Genomic DNA, 22,157 nt, shown 5'->3' with positions numbered 1-22,157 from the left:
ATTTCCAACAGTTTTCACAGATCAGCTTTTTTATTTTTATTTTCAAACAGCCCATCATCACCATCTCCTCTCTGCAGCCCCCCTCCCGCCTTCTCCCTGTCTTCATCTTTTGTTTTTATCTGTATCTTTTTTTAATATTATTATTCTTGATCGTGCGCTGCAGTTGTTTTCGTCAGCTCAGAACTGCATGTTATCTCTTTTGTTGTGTCGTTCACACCAATCGCAGTAATGGGGAAAGAGTTAAGTGGAAGTGCCCGGGCCCTTGTTCGGCTTGTCTGTCGGCTGCTTTGGTAAACAGCGCTGTCAGATCTGCGTTTGGGTGGCGAGGTTTTGCTTCCATGATGTTGTTGATTTACTGTTAGGCTCAAAGTGTGGGAGTGAGTTCAGCCGTTCAAAATGTGTCCCAAAAATGGAGAATCATAAAAGAAACAGGAAGAGGACATGGGAGACTTAGTGTTTCATTGTTTTTCTGTTTTTACTCTGCAGAGTGAAACAGTTCCTCAGTGCTGTGAGGTTTTTAACCAAACTCCAGACAAGAAAAGGAAGTTTTGAACAAAAGTTAAGGTTAAACACAAGCTGAATCTTTAGATATTAAAAAAAAAAAAAAAAAAAAAAAGATTCCAAAGCAGACGTGCTTTGGGATGGGTACTGAATTAGGTACTTTTAAAGGTACCGACCAAATTCTGTCAAAAGTACTGGGTACCGATTCACGTAAAATCAAAAGGTACCATGTTTAGGTACCTAAATGCATCCTTGTGACTGTGAGTGACTGGAAGAGAAGGCGATTTTCCATACTGGAAATGAACACAGCATTGCAAGGTTATATATTGAAGAACAAATATGTTAAATAAAAAAAATATATATATTTTTTATTATTAAACAAATTGATATTTTTTACCCCATAAACACAAAAATGTACAGAAAATTGGTACTGTTCAGTACCGGTACCGATTGCCAGGTACCAGGCATCGGTACCGTATGGCTTCAAATGTGAAAGGTACCCATCCCTAGACATGCTAAAAACTGCAGTTCCCTCAGTGTCCACTTGAGGCTTGTTCCAAAAGCCTAGGTAGTCCCTTTAACACATGTTAGAACGCCAACCTTTGGAGAAGAAATAGAAAATGTACAGCCAAATATCTCTGCTCATACATCTTGCAAGGGGGTACGCTTTATTAGTTAGTCATCTTAAAGATTTTGAAGTTAGGAGCTTTACATAGATGCAGTTAGAGGCGTGGCTTGCTTGGCTGACAGGTGACACATTGAAGCTGTTAGAGGCAAAAGGCCCATCCATCCACTGTCGCCCTGCTAGGTCACAACATGTGACTGCTGTCGTTTGACTTCAAAACTCAACATTGTAAGGTTTAGTTTCGTTTGTTTTGGTCACTTAAAACATAAAAACTCATATGCACAATGAAGACAAAATGAACAAATGTTCAGTTAATGCTATTTCTTCATTAACACCACATAAGGCCAAGGTTAGGTCCATGTATTAATTAATTAACTTATTTTCATAGACTTGTTTGCAGTGTTAAAAATAGCATTGTGGCCACCTGAGCAACTGATTGGGTCCTGGTGGGAAGTGAACAAAGTTTTAAGTTCCTCTATGGAATATTTGGAGAAAATCTAATGGGAAAAGCACAATGAATAAAAAAAGACTTGATATTTCTGCAGTGTGCTGTTAAACACCTAACCTGACACCTGTAGCAGCGTCAATTTGTATACCAGGTGACTAAACAGTGAGCTGCTTTGCTTCCCTGCAAAGTTTCCCCAATAAATGATAGATTTAAGCCCTTAGCATTCTGGGAATTTTATTGGTACTTCTATCAAGTTTCTAATTCCTGTTTAAACCATTTTACAGTTTATCTTTGTATTTCTTAACAGCGCCTTAAATACATTACCCTTGGAATATGAAATGCTGCTTGCATCCTTTCAAGGGGGTGATATGTGGCTCACTTCTTCATTTTGGCTAATTCCAAATTTATGTGACCACACAAATCTCTACAGTGTTAAATTAAGCATGTAGTATCTTTTATAAATGGTCAAAATTTAGAACATTAATGGTTTACTGGCCGTTCTCATGATACACATGTCAGCAGGTGAATAAGAAGAGAACTGACGCTAAAGCACAGATTAAACAGAAATAATCCATCTTTTTCCTGGTCATCGTGGGGTTTTGGAAAGCAAGAAAAACAAAAAAATGAGTCTAAAATATAAAAAGCATAGTTAATATATTTGTGTTTTCATACTGGGAACTTGAAGTATGGCCAATAAGACCAAATTGTCAGGTTAGTCAACCTTTTAGTCAAAGAACAAATACAGCTACTCAACAACGAGTTGATGAATTTCTATCATGGTTCTCTGTGATGCATAAGGCAGAAATATCAGCAGGCTGATATGTAACAGACAAGTCTGGGTCACTATGTTCTCCGTTCTTGGTCACTTGTAATTAGAAATACTCACAGCTTTTTCTTCAGTATGTGTAGCTGCAAAGCTAACGTGAACTCTCAGTTAATGTTCATTAATGCTGATTTAGGATTATTATTAAAGGTATGTAGGATCCTGAATATCTAATATAAGTTATACCAGATTCATATTTTCTGAGTGTTGTCACTGCTCATACGTTAGCATGCTGCTGTTACAGTGTGGTTTACAGCTCCCCTGGGCCTAAATACACTCTCATAGAGCAGCTGGTGAGACTTTACACTCAGCCTTCTTAAACCACAAAGGTCTGATACTAGTTTTACTTCCCCAAATGCAAAGTCAAAGAATTCTGTTGGAATCAATGGGAACAATTCAGTTTTAAGCTCTACAAACCGACTTCCTGGTACTTTCTGTACGTGTTGCATTGCTTGAATCGGCTTATGTGGCTTTTAACTCTGATCATGAGGCCAAAACAATGAAAGTTAGTTTAGGTTTTACTAAACTGCAGTCATAAGTTCAGACAGGGTTTCAACCACCTAATGCAGTTTCTGACCCCTCTGCCTACACACTTCACCTTTCCTTCTACCACAAGTTACCCCATCACAGGAAGTCCTCAAAGGCTATATTAGTCCCGCTTTCCAACCAATCGAACAAACTCACCACTGAGCTGCTTCGCATTAGTTCTTGGAGGGGTTTGCTTCACAAACTGGAGTTGAGGAAGAGTTTATTTCTTTCTCTCTTCCTCCTGGCCTCTCTCTCTGATTGCCGATCAGCCCCCGAGGGCTTTGAGGCGCTCTTGCTGGATCCCTGTGATTAGAGTAAATGGCCTCCCCTCTGCTTGCCGGAGATCAGGGTTTGGTTTGCGGGGCGGGAGCGAGGTGGACCGAGGAGGGTGAGGTGAACGGCTCAGGAGAACGCTGAGAATGAGGAAATTGATGGCGTAAAAGCAAAGCATGTCCAGGGTAAAAGTGGAGAGAAATAACTCCCAAACGTTGGCTTGGTGGCTGGTCATTATTGTTTTAATGAGTCCTGATCTAATTTATGGGGATAAGGAATCACATAGGCCTGATAGTGATGTTTTTCGAGAAGATGTTTGTGTTTTTGTCCATCAATCACACAGTAAGGTAGTGCCTACAGGAACTAGACAAGCCATCGTATGAAAAGCTTGATATTCCTATACATGATTGATGATTAGCTTCTTTGAAAGAAGTTTTGGTTTTTGTTTTTAAGTATGAAACTTCAAGTGCTGCCTTTTTCAGACCAAGCTGGACTTTTGGGAGTGATGGTTTTCACATCTACAGGTTGTGTCCTCTGCACAGATGTGTGTGTGTGTGTGTTGGGATGGAGTGTAAGCCTCTGGTTCTGGATCCTGTGTGTCTGCCTCTCCCTCGCTCCTCCGTGGTCTCCCTGACTGTGCTGTGTGTACCACTACCTGTCGCGTGTGTGTGTTTGTCTCTGTGTGTCGTTACTGCTGGGAGGGGCATTTGATCCAGCCGTGGCTTGTGTTCGTGTGGAGTCCGGCGGAGAGCAGCGGAGGTCAGTCTCCTCCTCAACACCCCTTTTTCATCCAATTTCTGTGGCTGCGGGCGGCCGCTTGCCGCGCTTTTGTTGCCGGAGGTAATCTGTGAAGTGATCTTAATTATGGAGGTTCGGCCTGTTCCTCTCTTCCCCCCACCTCTTCCTTCTTTCTCTCCCTCCTCCTCTCCTCTCTCTTTTCATTCTTTCTCTCTCTGTCTTCCTCTCTGTACACGCTTTTAATCTAACAGCGTAGTTAGCTCGTAATGAGGGCGAAGGGAGCATGTGTGCTTCTGCTTACACATGCTGCGAGGCTTCGAGGAGGAGGAGGATGATGATGAAGAGGCTGAGGAAGGATGAGAAGAGTGGAAAGACATTATACAGTTTCCATGACAGGTTTGTCAGGAAAATTATACGGTGGACCAGAAATCTGAAATTTATTTTGAATTCTGCCATGCCCAAAAGTGAGCTGTGTGACTTTACAACAATGATGACAGTATCGATAGTTTTGGATGAAGCCTGCAGAGATAAACACGCAGCATCCCAACTGCCTATTTCAGTTCACTTCAACCCGTTTTATATCTACAAGTGGAGCCAACACAGACTCTCAAACTTCTTTAACATCACAGTATGATATTTTCTAATATTTGTTGTTATCCATACCGGAGTATGACGTACCGTTGAGTAGAGTCTGACTGTTTAAGTGCTCATAACTGTAACTTTCTTGTGCGATAAATTTAAATTAAAGAAGCAGACTAGAGGAGTTAATTTGAAAAGGAAATTTAACAAAGTAATCATCCTTGTAAGAGTAGTAAGTCAGGTTATGAAAGACAGAGGAGGCCTAAGAGGAGGCAGAGAGGGGGGGGGGCTAAAGGGAGTGCGTGGAGGGGGGGTTGAGAAGGAGGGGTCAGATGGGATCCATTACACATAAACAGCCGAGGCATTGATGAGATGATCCGACGAGGATTAGGCCGACAATCCTGATGGACACTGAAAAGGTGACCACACGGGGCGGGTGGGAGGGGGTGAGGGGGTGAGGGGGGTGATGTGTGTGGTTCTATGTGCACATGTGGAAATCTGTTCATGTGTGTGTGGTTTAAAGCACAATAGCATTTACCGTATGGCCTCATTATGACTCCCCTCCCTTCACCACACACACACACACACACACACACACACACACACACACACACTGGCAGTCACATCTTGCTGCCGTCTTGGCTCTTTAAGTTCTCACTGGGAGCTGTTTCCAGGTCACAGTGAGGTCACAGTGAGGTCAAAGGGCAGCAGCTGGGGCGTGAATGTCGATCAAGTGTGAGCTGAACACTGACATGATCTTCATGTAGGAAATACGAGATGATGAAATCACTACTGACGCATCAGAGTTTGATTTCTTCAAAGAACGTGACGGCTTGTGTTGAAATCTCAGAAAGATGAACAAAATGTATCATCACAATCAAACAAATTAAGAGAAATAACTTTATTAATCAATGATATAAGGTTTTATTCCATCAAATGTGAACCAGCTATTGGTCTAGCTTCTTTAATGTTAAAAGCTACTGCGTTAGCTGTGCTATAAGTTTGTTTGAGATTGGAATTAATGATTTGAAATCAGCATCGTTATAAATGTTATATTTCCAGAGCATCAAAAAAATTGACTATTGTTCAAATTTAGTTTATTGCTGAATTGATGACTTATGGGATTCTTTCAGCGATTTCAAGCAACCTCATCCTCTAAAAACCAAAAGATTAATCATGTCTGAAGTCTGACCCTAGCGACTTGATGGTTTGTTGTGTTATTTTCTTCCTTTCAGTTGGATGGCTAAAAAAATCTAACAATTTCCTGGATAGAGTCTTGTGCATTTGAGGTTCAGCTTTAAGTGTCATGTAAAGAAGTATGAATGTCTTATTTCTTTGTGTGTATGATTGGTTGTGTATGGTGTGTGGTGTGTGTGTTGGTGTGTGTGTGTGTGTTACAGTCAGGTTGCTAATTCTTTCAGGGTCAAGGGGAGGGGCCCGGGTTAAATGGTGTGACAGGGAGGTCAACGGTGATTAGCTGCTATCTGACCTGAAGGCTGGATGCTGAGGAAGAGAAAGGCAGGAAGTAGAAGATGAAGAAGAAGAGGAGGAGAAGAAGAAGAAGAGGAGGAGGGGAGGGGGAAGAACTTGCATTTGGGTTATCTGTTAGTTGGAATCTTTGTGAGTGTGTGTGTGTGTGTGAAGCAGTCTCCCTCCTCCCATTTGTACTCACCCCCCACTGTCCCCTCCTCCCCCCTCCTCTCCTCTCCTCATGTCCTTATATTATTAAAGGTTGCCTCCGTGCTTAAGTAAGGCAAAGCAGATGGCCCTTTTCATAAATCATGCTTATAAGATGATTATAGGCGTCGCCGCCCACCATTCTCCCCTTCACTTACCATACAGTAGTGCTTACAGTTTTCCTCGAGGCTGGCTAATCTGGCTGCACTTTTGAAACACTGAGAGACCACTAAAGCTGAGTTCTGATTATTTAGGGTAACAGAGAATCCAAAGTTTGTTCCCTGGAACGAAAGGTAAGAAGTGAAGGAGAAGAAGATAGACAGTCAGAGATAAGATCCTCACCCTGGCACTGCTGCCTCCTCTTTCCTTCCCTCCTCAGTCTGCCCGTGTTACCCCCCACTCGTTATGTTCCCCGAGCTTGGTGCAAAGTTCCTCTGAACAGGATGTTAAATATATAGCACAGGAGAGAAAGAGAGGGAGAGATGGAGAAGAGAGTAAGAAGGAGGGGTGTGTGTGCATGTGTGTGTTGGATTATGTCTGTGCTGTTGCACTATTCCTTGATGTATGCACCATGTCAGGCAGTCATTGTCTCCTGGGTAAAGAATCATAGTTCAAATACCTAGCATCTCTCCCCTGGTGCTCCAAATGCTCGCCTTTGAAGTTTTTATAATCCATCTGTCATCTGCGAGCTGGGAGGGCACATGTTCTGTACCACTCAATTACCAAATTCTCTTTTTGCCAGCTACAATGAGACAGGAAGCAAATAATATGGGCGACCCTGAAATAAAGAGAGGGAGAGAAAAGGAGGGAGGGGGGTATAGAAAGAGAGAAAGAGGGAGGAATTGCTTGAAATCCTGCGTTCCTGGCTTTCTCACGCACTTGATTGTGTCCCCTCGCTGCCTCTCATAACAGGAGAACAAAGCCTGTTTGTTGTGGGTGGAATGCCTAAAATGCTTCCTACTGTTACAATTATGAAGAATTTGATTGAATGTGTATTGTTTCAAGGGCTTGGTGATTTTGATCATTTTTTAAAGTGCCTTAGATTGTTATTCTGCTTCCCCACTAGCACTAATAACCTACTAGCAATAGTCACCTCATCAAGTTCCATTTGATATAAACATTTAATTTGTTATAAGGGCTGGTGGATGTCGTGAATGGCGAGTGTTAGGAAAAAAAAATAAGAAAAAAGAAAAAGTGTGTTTTGATTATACATTATTCATCACCGACACTTAAAGATGCATTCTGATAGGCTTTTTGTCAGCGGCTGGTTGGAGAATCTAATGAAGTTTGCTGCAGTTCTTTGTGTAAAAATCGTCTTTAATTGGTGAACGCTTTGTTGTGCGTCGCTTTAAAGCTGCACTGAGGCGACCAGAAAAACTTCAGATAACCGTCTGAAAAATAACAACAGCAGCAGTTGCAAATTACGGCTCTGAAACATATTTCATTTACATACGCCACAGGCCCCCTTTTAAGGCGTCTACCTTTTAATTCTTTTTCATATTTAACACTCAATACAAAACAATAAAAGCCTCAGATCTCTGTGTCTGTATCCTCGTTTACATTGAAAACCCCCCTCAGCAGCCCCACCTCACCCCCACCAGCCCCCCCAGCTCCAAAGCATCCTCACTGGGAGGAAGATGAAAAGATTGTTTTGAGAAACTCGAAAGGAAATTTGACATTCTTTGGTTGCTTCTGAAACTTCCAATATTCTGCCGTAATTGTTTCATACACGTTATATATCTTCATTTGGGGGGAATGGGGGAGATGAAGAACACGTCGGCTTCTTTCTTCCTGAATAAAAGGCAGCAGAACCCATCTGGTTGGGTGAAACACGGCTGGCCCTCTCGCACTCATCGCTGAAATAATACTCCCTCTAATGACTCCCACATATTCTGAAATCTCCCTTTTGAAATTGGTCTTGGCAGATTATTTGCAGGTACTTGAGTTGCATCTGTTTGCAATTTTGCAAATGTGGAAGACTTTAATGCCGGGCAGGGGCGGGTAGCAGAGAAAAGTCTATTTTAATCCCTGGGATAACACCGGCTGTCAGTGTGAACGGGCAGCGGCCTGCAACAAACTGTGACTCGTCTTTCGCCAGGTGACAATTCAGCACGTTTGTCTAAACTATGGCTGCTTTTCCCTTTAGTCTTAATGTAAAGCTTTCTAAGCAAACCATCAGGTCTGTCTTTATTTAGAGCCTGGTTGTTGGCTGCAGTATGTCACACGATGCGCTGGAAAAGAAAAGAAGTGTATTAACTGGAACAAGAAGGAACACAGTCAGATTGAAGTGTATACTCTGTTTTAGCTCTTTAAAACTGGTTTACAATGACATATTAGATATTTTCTTTTCTGAATGTGTAAACAGCTTTTTTCAAAATACAGTTTCTCCTTTAAATAGAGAAAAAGATACTAAACTAGATTGTTCAGCAACGGTTTGGGAAGGCCTCTTTACTACCTCAGTTGGACACCTGTTTCCCTCATTAGACCCACTGTGGAAGTTGACCTGAGGTGTTGAGGTTTCAGAGGTATCAGTCAAACTACAGTTTTAAGCACAAGTATCCAATCAAATGATAACCACGCATGCGGTTTTGCAGATTAAACTTAGAAAAATGTGATAAAGTCGTTCCAATCTCCTTACGCTCGAACAACAGTGTGTTCTTTATTAATGTATAATCCATATTAGCGTAACAATATATGAAACAGTCAGAGAGGCCACTCTTCTTCTCTGATAACCTCCTGACCTGACCTTCCTGACCCAGTCATGTCACACGTATGTGACAGGTGACACGTCTCAGCAGTTTGTCAGGTATTTGTATCGTCCAGTTTGAAGTACAGTGATCAGTGAAGCTAAAGCAAAGCTGAAATGATTGTGACTTCACTCCTTATTATTTCTAGCATGTGGTGAGCAGCTGACCAGCTTAAGCCTCCCCCATTTTTTCACCTCCCTCCCTCACCCTCCCCTCTTTTAAAACTGTAATAAGGCGCCCTATTGTCCTATGGCAGGGTGTACCGGGGCCACAGCCGAGCCCACCCGGCTGACTGTAATTGCATAGGTGGTTACAATTACATTAATTACATATTTCATCAACACTGTTTATCCAGCCGCATGGTAAATGAAGACGGCAAACTTTTAACTCTCTCTTTTGTTTTTGCATTCTGTCCCCCCCTACCCCTAACCCTCCCCTCTTTCTCTCTCCCCCTGCTCCTTTTTTTGTGTGTGGTTGTTTTATTAGGAGCAAGGGGAGGGGAGGTGCCAGAGGAGGAATTATGCTGAAAGTGTATGCCTTGCAACTTTTCCCCTCCCTGTTGGAAATGTTTATTTGAACAGTAAGCTCATGATTTGAATATTTGTAATCCATGCTTAAATTTACAGGCCAGATGAACTTTTTGGCACAGAATGGCAACCATAAGAAGGATTTTGAGAAAAGCTTTACAAAATTTTAAGCCATGTGCAAGGCTTATATAATTTAGAAGGGGGGAAATATGCACAAATAAAACAGGCTCTGTCTTATTTACTTTACACACGCAGAAAAAAACTGCATCATATGGCGCCTGACGTATATATGCGTTAGTTATGTCCTTCTGTCCACATTTTAGCAAACAGAATCTAACGCTAACACCGTGAATACTTGAAGGAATAAAATCACTGGAGAGGCACGGCTCCTTGAGTCATCCTCCTGCGTTGGATGTAAATGAGTGTACTCCATATTGACTTGTGCTGGCGGGGATGCCACCCATATTGTAGGCTGGGAGATGGGTGGGTCGCCCCTGCGAGTGTCAGATAGAGGGAGAGGGAGAGGCAAAGAGAGGTCGCTGAGGCGGGCAGAAAAAAAGGAAGGCTTTCTTAAATGATGCTAATCAGTCCGGAGGGGCCTGGCCCTCTCTCCCTCATCAGCCTGCTGTAATTCAGATGTGCCCAGAACCTGGAATTAAATGTGTCACTGTGAGCCGTGTGTGTGTGCGCGTGTGCATATGTGTGTGTCAGCCTGTGTTTGCCTTGTGTCCACTCCTGTGTGCGTGTGTGTGTGTGTGCACACGGGGTGTTTAGGGGTTAAGTAGAACCAAATTAGTCGATGGGAGAACTAACAGCAGCAGTAGCTTTCTGTGTGGCTACTTCTCGGTGAATGTCAAGATGATTTAGCTGCTCTTCTGCTCGCCGTCTGTCTCTGAGCACTGGCCCTCCAATCACCGCTCTGAGCTGTCTGTTTTGTGGCCCTCCGAGCAACAAATGAATATTAAATCTGCACTGGGCAACTTCACACGCTGGCAGGAGGTTAGAGTCTGAAATATGAGGCTGGTGAAGCCAAGGAATCCTGCAAGGTAACATCAGTAAACTCTTCTTTGCTGGTGTCTGCGGAGGCTGAGGTGCTTCTTTATAGACAACAGTCGTCTCGGAGTTTGTTTGTTTGGGTGCTTTTGTATTTCATTAGTCATTTTGTAGAATTAAAGGAAGACATTTGCAGTTTTACGCTTTTACATACAAATCCAGAACATTAAGCTTTGTCTCCTACGGGCTAAACTAGATCAATGCTCAGTGCAGGATGAGAGAGTTTTGATGCAGCTCTTTGTATCTGTATGGAATAAAAATATTAAATTAATGATTTTTTATTTTTCATTTGATAAAAAAAAAAAAAAAAAAAATCTTGATGTGACTATTCACGTGCACAACAAGCTGTACAAAAACTTTAAAACAATCCTATAAAGCTGCCACATTGAGGATTAAATGATGTCATCAGTAAATAAAGATGAATCTGTGTTTGCATTTTATTCTGCTACATTCAGAAAAATGTAGCTTTAAAAAAAAAAAACAGATTTAGTATCAAGCTCTAGTGTTGGGCTCAAGAAGGTGTCTGCTATTAATGCCAGCAAAGGGTGTATGTGTGTGTACACTTGCTAACATATCGTGTGTGTGTGTGTGTGTGTGTGTGTGTGTGTGTTAGAGAAGGTTTTAGTGTGTGTACGTGCATGCACGAGCCTGTGTGTGCGCAGGGGACGCCAGTTGGGATAACAGCTGAATCATGGCTCAGCCGCTGCCCCTCGTAGTCCTTGGCAGTTAGCGGTGTGAAAAAGCCTTCTCTTTGAGGGCATTATATAGATTAATGTGCTGTGCCTCAGGCAGAGACACACACACCTCGCCAGGGAGGGATCCTGACCGCGTGTGTGAGTGCGAGTGTGTGTGTGTGTGTGTGATGTGCATATGTGTGTGCTTGTGGATGTGAGAAGGGACAGTTTGGTGGGGAGGGGGGTGTTAACAAGAGAGTAGGGGAAGGTACCGTGAGTAAGCTGTGCGTGTGAGAGGGAGGAGGGAGTCAGAGAGAGATGGAGGCTTGGATGGCAGTCATATTTCTACTCTGTGAATCTTTGAATGATTTTTGAAATATTTTTTTGATGCCTGCATGGAAAAGTTCTTCACAAACATCAGAAATTATGCAACAAATAACACATTTAATCCTGAATAAGTGAGGACAGAGTGAAAGATGGAAAATGTTCCTCGTAGCCGGTGTTTCTGCTGCTTTTCATCCTGTTTGTTTTACTTCTACAACACATAAATCAAACTGCATTTACTCAGGTCTGAATGTATCTCTGCTTTTTGAGTCTTGGTGCCGTAAATTCACTGGATAACAGTTTTCATCTCATTCCTGAAGCGTCCCAGTTTCATTTTTTTAAACCTTCTTTTTAAGCACTTAACTCCACATCTGTTCAGACTACTGGGTGTCTGCAGGAGCATCTGGGGAGTGGATAGTTAACCAGCAATGGTTGTTTTATTTTGTACCAGAGGGGTGTTTATGAGGCCTGTGTGACCTGATGAGGGCAATGCTTTTGCCCGGCTGTGACTCACTCCCTCTTCACCTTCTTTTTCTTTCCCTCTATCCCACCATGCCTGCCTTGCCTCCCGGCTGCGTTAAGATCAGGGTGGAGCCGAGCCGATACTCGGTATCACAACAAATACACATATACGCCACAGCTGCTGTAAGCAGATGCAAGTGGAAAAGTACAACCCTGCTCCAGCAGAAGTTAAAACAAAAAGCTTGTAGGGGTAAACAAGATACTTTTAAGGAGCTCTGTTTCTTTCGCTCTCTTGGGTTTCACAGTTGCTCATATTTTTTAATGTTTCTCTTTTTTTTTTTCACTTTACTCCTTTGGTGAGAAATACGGGGGAGATTTTCCTTATCAGGGTTTTAGCACATTCCACTCAGGGTTAGGCACATCTGTTGTTATGCATGTGTGTGTGTGTGGGTGTGTATGCTGGTACAAGTGTGTCCATGCGACGATAACTTTTGAGATTATTTATGTGTGATTTCTCGCCTCTTGGATGTGAGCTGCAGCTGAAAAGTTTCAGGACTCAAGGTTTATACATGCACAAGGACTCACATATGAGTCCACATTTATTTGAGTGTGCACATGTGTGTGTGTAGTCGTATTCTGTGCTCTCCAGCCAGCGGTCTAAATAACCTACTTTTGTCTGACAACAGCATCAAGTCGTGGAGGTGCACATATGCAGAAAGCTGCTTGGAAAGGCCTCCTAGTAGCTGTCAGCTTTTATTATGCGCTGAGGTGTCATGTTTGTTAGGAAGCTGAGTGCAGATGGCAGAGTGGAAGAAATGGATCACTAATTTTAACAATGATTAATGAACAGAGATGGAAAATGAATTACATCGGACTATTGGAGGCAAGGAATATTTTCTCTGAAAATGTTAACTTCGGCTGCCAGGCAGCCGGCCGTGTTGTGGGAGTATATTGAGGAGGGGGAGGGAATGTGCTTGTGTGTGTTCGTGTGTGTGTGTGCGCGCTCTAAGGTGCAATTTTCCCCCCGCATCTTTTGTAGAATCAACACTTCACTGCTCTTGCCTATTACTTTACTGTTCGCCTGCTTAAACACTGCCAGCTTTGTACACACTGTTGTTCCCCCTCTGTGTATTGCACTACCAGTTAAGGTACACACTCTTTAATAAGGTAAACACAGGAAAGGTTAGACTGTCTTAAAATGTTAGTGATTTCCATTACTCTGCAGTGTGCTTTGATATGAAATCATAGATGTGGTGGATTCAATCAGGTGTCACTAGCTTTTACAGCCATATTTCAGTCTGTGAGGATGAAAACCTCCCTATGTCTGCCTGTAGGTATTTACTACTTTAATCACTCCATAGTTTGAATCATGGAAACACCGAGAGAACGTGCAACAGTCGTGTGTTTTAAGAGTTAATTAATACTAATGTCCTAATTCACTGGAGTTCATTCCCAAACAACATTTTTCCAGACACCAGGCTCTGAGTGAATACTTTAAGGATAAACAACATAAGGTCCAATAACGTTCATTTTATTATCAATTATTATTTAGATGGTAGCATTTTATCTGATAAAAACAACAGATCCAAGTTGCTTTCATTTACTTACTGACAAGCCTACACATCCAGACACAGTAGGTGGAGGTGTGCAGCCCTATCACACACAGAGAAGAGCAACAAGCGCAGCTACAACAAGCTGATGAGAGGGGAAATGATGTCACGTGTTCAGATGTTTTTTTCAGTGTCTCAGAGGAGGAAAACATGCAGATCCAGAGGATGAGAAAAGTTTCAACACAATGAAACTTACGGGTCACCTGAAATGTAATGAGGTGGCAGCCAGAATGAAATAACACTAGCCACAGTTAGCGTTAGCATCCTCAAAGGTGCCGGACTGCCGGTTCGACCAGCAGGATGTTTTTAGAGAGAGAAGCTAAAGCTAATCAGTGAATTTGAAGCAGTTTATGAGACACTTACACCTGAGGTTAAGACCAGCTAACCATCAACCTGTGATGTTTTTCTTACAGTAGCCGAAGTCACTGATACTTTGCATGAGATGCATGGTATTATTGGCAACTTATCAGCTATCACTAGCTTAAAAATGAAACATTTGCCGATATACACCAATATTGTAAACCAATAGAATAATGGGCTTCTGCTTACGTGATTATATGTCTGCCCTTGGCACCATGAACTGAAGTGGCTGCATACATGTTTTGTATTTTTTAATTGTTTGCACATTACCTCTCTGTTACTCATTGTTTGGAGCTTGTTGAATGTGCAGTGTAGACAGAGCCCACCTTTTTATTTATATTCTGATTAGGGACTAAAGCTGCATATATTTTTTTGCACTAACTGTGGTTTATTTATTATCTATTTATTTTTTTGCACAGTGCAGCTAAGTCACATATCTTTTTCTGTTTAAGTTATATTTTGCAGAAAAAATGAAAAAAAAAATAATAATAATTGTAATCGGCTCAATGAGTTCTAAAATACTGCTAAAAAAATCCAACATCGGACAACTCTAATTAGTCCAATTAATGTACAGGAGTGGTCTGATTTGTAGTCTCCAGCAAACAAAACAAAAAAGATGACAACAATAAGGTGACTAAATAGTCAGTTTTTTTGTACGTTGAGGATAGTAGTTTCAGTTAGTGCTAGCAAGTATGAAATAGTTTTTATGTCCTAAGCTGTGCCTTTAGATATTTAAAAAACACATTTTTAACTTCTGTCTTTTGGCTTTTTTCTGCCTTTATTCAGAGAGGACAGGGCAGTGGAAAGAGCAGGAAATAAGAGTTGGTGTCAAAAATGTGCTTCAAGTTTTTTTTCAAAACAATGTCAGATGTTTGTTTGAATGTGTACTTGGCATATATGTTAATGACATAGTATTTTAAATGACTTTTGCACCATTTTTAGGCAGTTCAAATCATTTAAAATTTCATTTTTTACAGTGTAGTAGACTACTAAAATCATATTCAGAGCAGCTTTTTGCCCAATATTTGATTTTTTTTCATAAAAAAACATTGGTTACACCAACAGACATCTATCTGTTCCACCAACTGATCACCCACATACATGAAAGATGTGGCAGGTTGGATGTGAGCCTGAGCCACCTGCTCGAGGACTAGCCTCATGGGCCATATACAGATCATTCCAACAACCCATAATCTACAGATTGTTTAAAACAAAAATGGTAAAAGAAAAAGAAAGAACATCAGTATCAACCATCAGTAGAAGGTTAATGCCCTTATCAGTGTGTTTAAATCCATACTTCATATTGTTAAATATAACCCATATTTAAGCTTTAGGCAGCATCTAAACCGTGTCTGGTGGCGATGGTCGTCATAGGATAGAAAAAGTATGAGTCAGATAATATGGTATAAAGGCGTTGAGTTCTCATAAATAATCCGTGCATCACGTTACTTACATCACATACCAAAAAAAACCCCAAACAAACGTGAATCTGAAAAAGAGAAGAAGAGGCATTTTGGCCCAAACCTTACCCAGTGGTTTTTGTGCCTAAACCTAACCAAATGGTCATTCTCTAATGCTGAATTGTTCCACATGTTTGCCTTGTATGAACAGAAAGGATAAAGATGCTTCGCCTGCCACCAGTAATACATGCAGAATTCCTCCTGTAGGTTTAGGTATGAGAGTGAGAACTAACAAGGCATTTTTGATGTTAGTTATACCTGACAGAAAAATCAGAGTGTTAAACTCTCTTCATACAGGAGTGTTATATTACACGGCAATATAGAAAGCAGAAGTGACACTCCTCGGTTCTTGTGATCCTTAGAGGAGTTCCTTAAAGTTTACCCTGTCTTCACACCACTTCCTTCAACCTGTCTCCTCACCCACTCCACCTCCACCTCACCCCATCACCCTGCTTGCATCTGTGCCTCTTTCAACAGGGCGGTGGGCGGCTGCTGCAACATGCTTTAATAGGTAGATGTGAACTATTTTGAATTTAATTAAGGGCCTGATGGGAAATGCGTTAAGGGAGAAAACACAGCAACTTCTAGCAGCATTGTGTGTTTGTGTACATGTGTGTGTGTGTCTGTGTGAGGCAGACAGAGAGGGAGGGAGAGGGAGAGATCTCAGGTTACAGCAGCATATGCTAAGCACTCAGAAAACATACACAATGCCTTTGGTGAACAAGGTAGTCGGTATGCCCTTGGGAGCCAATTTAGATTGTGACTTAAGGCAATGTCGTGGCTTTGTGTGTGAGCATGTGTGTGTGTGTTCCCTCTGTAAGTGAGCGAGAGTTTTTTTACTCTTGACGCTCCATTGAAACAGTAGTGGTGGGTAGATCTGGGTGGCCCTCCTGCAGACCCTCCACATCTGTGCTCTCCCCCTCCTCCTCCTCCTCCTCCTCCTCTCATCGCAGGACTGAGCCAGCTCCTCCATGCCTGGCTGCTCCTCCACTTCCAGAGGAGCCATGAGAATTAGCCGGACCCAAATTTTAAGTAATAATGTCGGTGATAAATGAATCACAAGAAAGACACCCACAGAAAGAAACAACAAAAAAACATTGTAGGCTTGACTGACAGGTGATCTTTAAACTGAGCGTTTGAAGGTAAATACACAAACTGAAGATCTCACAGATTACATCTACTTATTTCAACAAAATGTCAAAAAAATGAAAAAGAATGGCAGTTTTCTACATCTTTACCTTCCCAGTTGTATGGGAAGAGTTTTTTATGAACTCATTTGAGGCTTTAGCTCAGAGTCCGTCACTTTAAGGGGAGTGGCGCTCTTTTACTTCACATACTTTGTCGGCTTGATTATTTTTCTGGCGCTAAGCGGCGAAGCTTCAAGGCTGGATCAGATAACATCCTCTGCCGTGCTGCGGAGGCTCCTCACAGTTTTCTGCTCAGGACTCTCTTTCCTCCCTAACGTTGTGTTTTAACTCTGAATTTATAAGCCAAGTGCATCTGCGAGGAGTCCTTCCTCATGAACCAGATATTACAGTGTCAAATTAAAAAGTAATAATAAGAAGGAATGAAAAAAACAGAAAAGACTGACACACACAAGCAATTACAGTTCATATATTTGTTAGATTACACATGGAAAATGACATCATGTCCTCGCAGAAAGTCCTGAAGAGAAGAAAAAACAAAGTGTCTTTGGGGGGGAGCTGGGGGATCAGCACACAATATTTTAATGGGTATTTCTCTTCTGTCTGTGCGGCAAACTTGTCAAGCTTCAAATGTGTGTGACGCTGAATTTCCTGGTGTGTGTGCTTTGTTTACAGGCTCTTGTCGTCCCACCTTCTGTGGAGCTGTCGGCACTCTTCCTGACATCCGGCATTCGTTGGAGCGGCGGCAGGCGCGCAGGTACGATCACACCGATTGATCACGGGAAAGGGGAGGATATTAAAGGTGTCTGTCACACTTACACGCCCCCGCATGCATCTTTTGTTTTCATTTAAATCTTTGTTTATCCGGGGAAAGTCAATTGAGCATGCACTTGTTAAGCAGTGCCATGCTTTTCAGTCACACTGCTGAGACATTAACACGAGGAACTGAACCTTACAGCTGCTGCAGGGTCACTGACTCGCTCCACAGTGCTGCGAAGTTACAGAGGAAAGTTTTTTATTATCGCAGTTTCCAGTCACAAAGATAACTTGGACAAACATTCTTCAAGAACCAAACCTTTTGGACATCCATCACGTCTAAAATTAGGCATATTACGAGTTGTTGAAAGAAATTTAGGGGAATGAACATCAATGAGTTTTACTTCAAATTTAGACAGAGAAAACTGTTTTCTTAGCAAATTTTTGTCAGACCTTCAGCTAACTTCCAAGAATCTCTTTTGACCTCATTTGGATTTTTTAACCCATGTTGTCAAACAGGAAGTTAGGGTTTTTTGCAAAATGAAAAAGCTTAAACATTTTTATTTTGAGTGTCAGATCACCTGGGGCCATCCTGTGACAGGAACTAAAGCCTCCATACTGAGGGATTTAATGTTTTAATCACTGAGCCAAATCAGAACCGTGGGGAAAGTCAAATAAGTATATGGTTTGGGATGACTTAAAGTGTAATTTTTTTTGGAAACATTTTTTTTTTCCCCAAACCTCACCCAACAGACTGTTTTATGCTTAGATCATCAAGCTAAAACAAAACAAAACAAAAAACTGCTTTGATGTGTGCTTCAACTGCTAGGCTAAATTAGTGCCCAGCCCAAAGCAGGCTGGGGCATAAGTCTTAGGATTCAATAAGGCACTTACATTTTACGTCTACTTATAGTTCCTAACAGCTCTTTCAGGAGTCCACATCATTTTTTCATCATTTTTTAGAACTTGCATGAGAACGGTCATGGCGAAGGGACAACATCCAGACAGTAAAAGTGAAGCCTATAAGGAAGTGCTACATGTTGCTTTTCATTGAGAACCGCCAGCTGCAGAAAGACTGGAAGTCATGTACACACCCAGCCAAAAACACAGGCTTTCAAGGTATTAAAAAGTATATCTAAGGCCTGGTTTAAAAAATGGCTTGGGTTTCGAGCTGAAACGATTCCTCGAATGATTCGAGGTACTCGATTTCAAAAATTACTCGAGACATTTTCTCCGCCTCGAGGAATCGTTTAATTTTAAGAAAGATCAAAGAGTGGTGTTTCAAATAGAGCTGAGGCCATATTAAGAGAGTTTTCAGACCCCTCAAGCTACCTCTTATACAAAATAGCAACTAGCAACAAATCTAGCATCTTTTCTGGAGTTTGGAGACTAATGGGTCGTTCTACAAAACGGGTGCCATTTGGGTCCACAACATTTGATGAGATGTACAAGGCACAGGAAATGTGTCAAAGTGTGTTTACAAATTTTGGAGCTACCAAAGCAAGTGCTCTTATTGACATGCTGTATCAGAAAATTCTATTTCTTAAAGAGAAAAATTTCATTTGAGAAATAACTGCTCTTTAACTAAACAAAAATGTATTTTATCCGATTACTCGATTAATCAATGGGATTTTCAGTAGAATACTCGAATACTAAAATATTCGATAGCTGCAGCCCTACTTGGGTCTTAAACCCTGATGTCGCTATCAGCACACACTATCCGGTGAGTGAGTTTTTTTCCAACTCTGCAGTTAAGAAGTTATTAGGATCGTTTGGTTGTCCAATCAGAGACACAGCTCATGCCACATAACTAACAGGCACCCTGTAGATGTTTGGAAGCTCAAAGCCGGCGTCATCCACTATGGCTTTGCACAGATAAGCCTCATTTCACTGTTCAGGAACAGACAGGTGACGTCGTGGAGACTACATCCATGGTTTTTACAGTCTATGGCTGGACAGCAACAAACTATCCAAATTTTGGCTTCAAAGTGCACCTGTTACACAATATTTACTTCAGCACAATGTGATTTGGAAGAAATGCTCCATTTTCCATTTTCTTAAACTGCCACAGCTGCAAATACGTCTAGTTACATTCAGGTAAAAAACACAACCCTACTTTAAAGACTCCTCCCCGATGAAGAACTGTTACACCTATCTCTTCCTTTTGTTTATTAAACACATGGCAACAACAGACAAACGAGGTAAAGTCTTTGGCTGTAAATTTACAGCAAATTACTGGCTACTTCTTGTATTACTTTCACAGTCATTTTCCAGTAACTCGTCACAGTAAAGTAATCTGAATATGTCACAGATCATTAAAGTAAAACTACAGCTTTATACTGTAACTTAACAGTTGTCACGCCCAATAAACACCAGTTAAAGCCTGTGAAGAGATGATACAGTAATCCTGGTAATATTTCACAGTGTACATACTGTTATAAAGCCAAATCTTATAAAGCCTCTCCTTGTTCTTATCTTATTCTTGGACAACGTTATTGGCTTGGCCTAAAGATGTGCACATTACAGAACTGCACAGCTCAATGTAATGACAAAAGATAGGAAGAGAGCCCCCCACCAACCAACCAACCACACACACACACACACTGTCTGTCAAAAAGCCACATTGCTGTCAATGCCTCTCTATGTGGCTCAAGGAGACAATTAGCAAACGGAGGTGACATGGTAAACAGGTGCAAGCCATTATTCGTGGAGCTGGAGGAGCGTGGCCACCCCATCTCTCATGGTGATAGGCTGTTATAGTGTGTAGACTATGTGTGTGTATCTGTGTGTGTGTGTCTGTGAGTGATGGGGGATCATATGACAGGAATAAGTGAGGGATATGTCTGCTTTGTGGGGTTAGCATGCTTCATCCTAACTGGTTGTATGTAAACAGCCCATCATCATCATCATCATCATCATCATCATCATCATCATCATCATCATCATCGTCATCACTGTTGTTGTGGTGGCTTTACCTCACATTCGTCTTTTGCTCCTTTAAATCTCTGCACGTCTCTCCCTCATCTCTCCCCTTTCCTTATTCCTCTTTCCAATAATTACTTATCCTCTCTCCCTGCGCTGTATTCTTTTAATTTGTAATAGACCATTGTCCTGAGGGTCGACTTCCTGAGAAACAGAGAGGGAGAGGGAGACGAGGGGGTCAAGCGGGTTTGTAAAAATTGATTGCTTGTAAAGTGCTAATCAATGGAAACCTTTTCTCTTGAAGCTGGAAAATTCATGTTATAACATTTATTATAAGATTCAGAGCAGCAGGGATCAAAGGTATGAGGCAGCTGTCCTCCTCAGTTAGAGCTGAGACATCAGCGTGTCTGAATGATCACCCTGTGTTCAGATGTGTTAAGTGAAGACAGGGACATATTTAACTGTGAATGTAACATTTAGATTGTATCATCTCTGATCTCATCTCCTTCACTCTGATATTTGGTCTCCATACCTTAATAAAAATAATAATAAGATCCTTGGTTTCTCCAGCCATGCCGCGCCTCGGTAATAGTCTGTTGTTTTGAAACACATTTCTCCGGCTGTAGTTTTATTAATCAAATATAGCACGGGTGAGTCACGTCGTTTTGGCTTGTGTCATATCGGAGGTATGTGCCACAGATTTCCCTCATATTGGAAGCAGAACTAACACATGCTCCCCTTGACGCATTCTCACACCATTTCTCACACAAAGCACTCACACACAAACTCGCACACACACACACACTCACACACACACACACAGTCAGACTTATATTCTGTAGAAAGAGATTCATAAACACACACACACACACACACACTTAGAGTGATGATCATTTACAGACACAGATTGAACCTCAGCGTTAGAAACCTGTGACCAAAGAGCAGGATACGAAACTCTCGCCTTAAATTAAAGCAGATCCCAGAAATGCTGTAGGGTAACTAAATACTTTACATACTCTCTTTATTACAAGTTGTAGTTTTATGTTACTTTACTCTATATGAATTCATCCTTTACCTCATTACATTTATTTCACTGCCACAGTAAGTTACTAATACTTTAAATTTTATACAGCCCTAAAAGATTAATTTTGAACATCATGTGTATATATTCACCAACAAGGACCCGGGTTTTGACAAGATATCAGATGAGACTTGTGAAAGAGATTTAGATCATCACACATGATCTTATTTCAAGAGTTAAATGTTACTTTGTCTGATCTAGGAGAGGAAATGTGGACCTTGTACAGCATCTGCAAATGTTTCTGAATGGATTACCGTATTGGCTTGGATATAGGATCACTCTGATTTTGAAACATCCCCTCCTTTCCAAGACTTACTTTTGGAAAAAGTAACTATTTAAAAATCAGATATTTTCAGTCACGAACAATTGGGTTAAATTGGCTACAAAAATACAAAATAACAAAATGGGTTGAAGGATAATTTTTTCCCACCTAAATAAAACGTGTTCATCTGTGGATGTGAAGCACTTTGGTATTTTAAAGCCTCTGTGAGTAACCTTCTGTATGCGTCAGTTTTGGTGCCCCCTGTGGACAAAGTGGTACATTTAACATCTTTATAGATTTTCTTTCAAACACTTTTTAACAAAAATGGTACCATTCATTCTTCACAATGTAGAGTTTTGCTTGGTGTAAATATTAATCAGATGGAGCATGTTTTTCTGTGTGCTTTAAAATCAGCCTTCCAACTCTATCTCAGTTTTTGGTGAACTTGTCAGACTTTGGTGAGATTGTTCACCGTCATCTACTTGTTACTGTGGCAGTATAAGATGATTTCCCTTTTTCAGGTGCTTTATGAAATATTTAGTTCAATACTTAAAAAAAAAAAAAAAAATCAACTAGTGGAAA

The 22,157-nt window shown here is 41.3% G+C and overlaps 1 protein-coding gene across 3 annotated transcripts in view; it reads left to right on the top strand.

The window, feature by feature from the left end:
- The window catches only part of znf536 (zinc finger protein 536), a 265,410-nt gene that overhangs the window by 10,609 nt on the left and 232,644 nt on the right, over positions 1-22,157 (top strand). For all 3 annotated transcript variants that reach the window (XM_074666772.1, XM_074666774.1, XM_074666775.1), the window contains exon 2: positions 17,230-17,311. The gene's annotated coding sequence lies outside the window, so the exon portion shown is untranslated. The remainder of the gene's footprint in view (positions 1-17,229; positions 17,312-22,157) is intronic.

The sequence above is a fragment of the Halichoeres trimaculatus genome, unplaced genomic scaffold (assembly GCF_033239565.1).
Source record: "Halichoeres trimaculatus isolate MK-OKI-2021-1 unplaced genomic scaffold, fHalTri1.1 fHalTri1_scaffold_3, whole genome shotgun sequence".
NCBI classification, from domain to species: domain Eukaryota; kingdom Metazoa; phylum Chordata; class Actinopteri; order Labriformes; family Labridae; genus Halichoeres; species Halichoeres trimaculatus.
The sequence above is the reverse complement of the archived record's forward strand: the minus strand, read 5'-3'. Positions and strand labels throughout refer to the sequence as shown.